Consider the following 4,248-nt stretch of genomic DNA (forward strand, 5'->3'; position numbering starts at 1 on the left):
TCTTGGTGAAACCATAGGAAATTTTTTGTTTTCTGCAACGTTCCCCATCATATATCTATCTATCTATACCTATACTAATTACCGACTTCCTAGAAATTACCACGTTAATCAGAAAATTAGAACTGTCAATCCAGTGGGTCCGAATTATAAGGGCGTAGATTAGTCCTTATAACGTTAATCAGAAAAAGACGTCCCACATCTCTCAAAAGAAAAAAATGTCCCATATCTCTAAAAAGGAAATAAATCTTCCACGTGCCTCTCTCTCTCATGTTTGTCTAAAACTCTAAATCTTACCCGAGTAGTGATGGCACCCGTAGGGTATGGGTACGGGTGGAGCTACCCCATACCCTTACCCATCCGCCCTGAGTTTACCCATCACCCATACCCATACCCGTCAAGGGTACAATTTTTTCCTATACCCGTCACCCGACAGGGTGTATGGGTACCCGCAGGGAAAATTACCCTTGTTTACAACACATCAATTGAGTAGAAAATAGTTGTAAAAAGCAACATATAATCATAAATTATTAATAGCAACACATTTTAAACAACAATGTGCAACAACATATTCTCATAAAAAAATGCTTGCCTATAAAGTGACATATAAAAATGTTAAACAAGAACACACAATCATAAATAACAACACATATGCATACAATTTAAGCTCACGAAATCATGATAAATTATAGAGATAATTTGAATACACATTAGAGTTTTTACCTAGCGTGATTAGGAGGGGAAATGAATATATTGGGATATTAATGGAAACTCACCTGTCAACATTTTAGATGGGTACATGGGTACGCGGGCATGGGTTATACGATCCTATACCCGTACCCTCTCTACCCGATGGGTATGATATTTTCCCATTTAAGTACCCATTTGTAATTTTTTGTCCCATACCCTTACCCTAATAGGGTTTTTACCCACAGGGTATGCGGGTAATGGATACCCATTGCCATCCCTATACCCGAAGCAAGTATCTTTCTCTCTCCAATCTCTCACAAATCTCTCAAAAGAAAAAAATCACCAACTTATCTCTCTCTCTCTCTCTCTCTCTCTCTCTCTCTCGTCTCCATGCCTCTTCTATCTCACAAGATCAATCTCTACTCCTAATAGATGAGTTGGTAGTCTCGCCTCACCTCCCACCAACCCCTCGACGAACCCTATATTACACCAGTGAGTGTCTTATTAACAAACTTTTGCTTAACCATAATTAATTTTGGTTGGCCCATTTGGAGCGTGCATTAACTCAATTAAATCAGCACTTTCCCAAATAATATCACGCATTAACTCATTCAAATCAAATCACTACTTACTAAAAGTTATCTGACCCATTTTCAGTTTTTTCCTATGTTTCATTTTTTCTCATTTTTCTGCTCGACATGATGAGTTACCAAACAATGAAATCACAGTTTCCAGACAATAAAATTACAGTTTAGTGACAATCAATTCCAAATCCTATCTTTCCTAGCGCATTATCCGAAAAAAATAAACTTTCCTAGCGCATTGATCCTAACAACCAAATCTCTCTACTAAGGCAGAGGAAAAAATTATATGAGACCAGGTCTCACGGTTAGCAGGTGAGACCCGTCCTGATGGATGACACGTGGCATTCACAAATCACAAAGCATCCCAATCTCTCCCCCCTGGATGGGGGTGGGGGATGTTTTGTGATTTGTGAATGTCACGTGTCATCCATCAGAATGGGTTTCGCGTGAGACGTGGTCTCATAGAATTCTTTTCCTAAGGCAGACCTCTCCTTCCCTCAGGATAGTAGACCAAGATCCACATCGGCTTTCGAAGTACCGACCATGCATCCGTCAGCCTCTCGCCGTCACGCCGCCAAGCATCGTCGCTACCTGTGCTGCCCCACGGAACCAGAACGATCGAGGGTTTCGAGAAGAAACTGCAGATTCTATTCAATTGTTCTGTTGTTGCCAACTACCTCGATCCAGTGTGTTGGTCCATGAGGTGACTCTGGTGGCGGCGCCATAACCCGGCTGGAGACGGCAGCGGCGACACGTTCTTCTCTCCTCCTGTCGGCGCAAGCAGCTCGTCCCCATAGTCGGACCAGATCAAACGCTTCTTGCAACATCAATATCTTGCAATCCTCCCAACGGCAGTGGTAGCGGATTGACCTGGTCTCAACGGCAGCAACATCACAACGACCCAGTATGCTCTTCCACCTCTCCCTCTCTTTAATTTTTTACTCGGATTCTTATTATTCTGTGTGTCTGCATCTGCGTGCCATTTAGGATTCTTGTCTATCTAGATCTTGGTATATAACTGCAGCAACTCATAAGTCTGGGAGGCCAAGAAAGAAGACATAGGTACAGAAGAAGAGGCTTTATTATAAATATTTTCTAAGACCAGCTGCAGTCTGAATGAGACTATTGAGGGCCTTATTCTGCACCGCCACTTCACTAGGGAATACAGTCATCATCGACATAGTTTCACTTGGAGAAAACTGTCTGACACTTTAGTATCATAGCCACCAAGGTAAATGGTCAAGTCTTGTGTTCTCATTGACCTGACTATTCAATCAGAGAGTGTTTTGTTGGCGATTTATAGCGAACCAAAAGAAAGAAGACAACAAATATGTGTTGGGTTATCTTGTTAACCTCACCATACAATTCCTTGTGGGTGGTCTTCGTTAAATTGAAAAGACTTTGGTAGTTAATTCATGCCATTGGTGGTGATGGCAGTCCAACGAAGTGCAATATGTACAAGTACAATTGAGCCAAAAAGGAAACTGGATGCCATCTGTACTAAAGCTAGATGTCTCATACTGTATATAAAACCGCCTCGGTGTTTTCTTCCTTGATTCGATTTTTTCTTTCTCTACTTCATTGATAAAATAAAGAGATAGATTTCACCCTTCTTTTATTGCCATTTTCACTCTGTTTTTTTACTGTGAAGTTGGCCGGGCATGTAAATATGAATCGCCACATAAAAAGATCAGCGGCATCTCATATTCTCGTTTAAGTGATGTACGTGTTCCAGACTATTTTTCAAGTTTCAGGTCAGAGTCTCTACTCTAAACCATAGTCACCGTGGATATGTAAGAGTGTGCAAGATTTTTGCGAGTGTTTTTTTTTTGATATCACACAAATTGGTGGGTAAATGAAATATATAACACTGGTTCTATAATCCTTTTTTATGATTCTCTTTCGTTTCTTTTATTAAATATTTTATTATTATTCTGTGTACATATTTTAATAAGATGCCAAACATCCCAGAGTTTATCTATATTGTGTATTCCGCCGGATCTCCAAGAAATTGTGACATGTGTGCAGAACATAGATGCTTCGATTTTATCATATACACAATATGTTATACCTATTACTGATCCTTCCTTGACAAAAATATTTGAGGTATAATATAGTTTCCTATTACTGATTCGACGGCGCGGAGCAGTGGCAGCGGTAACATCTGTTGACCGATTTGGAGGGGAGCAGAATAACAGTGAGCAGCAAAGTGTGGACTGGTTCAACATCAGCCAACATAATCGCCCCAACATCAGCCAGACCGACTGGTTTGAGCTCCTTCCATGCCTCCCTAACTATCTTGTGAGTTGATCTGTGATCGGAAAAAAAGTCCTAAAGGTTTAGAAGGACATGAGAGATTTTATTTTTCAGGTTTTGAATGCTAATACACGTTTCTAACTTATATAGTGCAAGCAGTTGAGTTGGCTTGAACTTTCCTGTACAACTGAAGGTCCTTCTCGAGCGTGTGCAGCTTGATGTAACATCATGCCGTTTGCGATGGGGAATCAGTGTTTAGTAGGAACAACTTAGTGCATATGTATTTTGTGTGTACTGACCTGATGCAAATATATTCATGTGTAATGCCAGACAAGGTACAAAGGTAATGTAGATTCTGTGTAATGATTCGATTTTCAAACAATATTGTGTGCCCTTAGAAAATTGGATATTCGCTAAGTTTGTAATGACAAGTAATGTATGTAAAGTGTACATTATCATACCAATATTGGTATCCATATGATATTTTCCCCATTATCAATTACTCGAGGATGCGACTGAGTACAATACATGATGGTGACTTGGTCAAAATCCATTGCATCTTTTTTTGTCATCAGCGACCAAAACTATTACAATTACGGTTACCTGCTTAAAATTCAAAATGGATGTGGTGGTGGGACAGGGATCTCATACTGCAGTGGGCCCACATGTCAATGGCCCAACTACATCCTGCAGTACGTCAGGGGAGTTGCTTCCATGGTGG

The 4,248-nt window shown here is 40.3% G+C and overlaps 1 long non-coding RNA gene across 2 annotated transcripts; it reads left to right on the forward strand.

The window, feature by feature from the left end:
* The first annotated feature begins 2,060 nt into the window (after positions 1–2,060).
* Positions 2,061–3,757, forward strand: LOC119342984. 2 transcript variants are annotated; one of them, XR_005165858.1, is made up of 3 exons: positions 2,061–2,175; positions 3,389–3,572; positions 3,678–3,757. It is a non-coding gene; the product is annotated as an uncharacterized LOC119342984 (long non-coding RNA). The 2 variants fall into 2 exon arrangements; XR_005165882.1 differs by lacking the exon at positions 2,061–2,175 and adding an exon at positions 2,228–2,502 and having other exon boundaries at positions 3,421–3,572.
* Positions 3,758–4,248: the final 491 nt, after the last annotated feature.

Source organism: Triticum dicoccoides, chromosome 1A (genome assembly GCF_002162155.2).
Source record: "Triticum dicoccoides isolate Atlit2015 ecotype Zavitan chromosome 1A, WEW_v2.0, whole genome shotgun sequence".
Classification (NCBI taxonomy): domain Eukaryota; kingdom Viridiplantae; phylum Streptophyta; class Magnoliopsida; order Poales; family Poaceae; genus Triticum; species Triticum dicoccoides.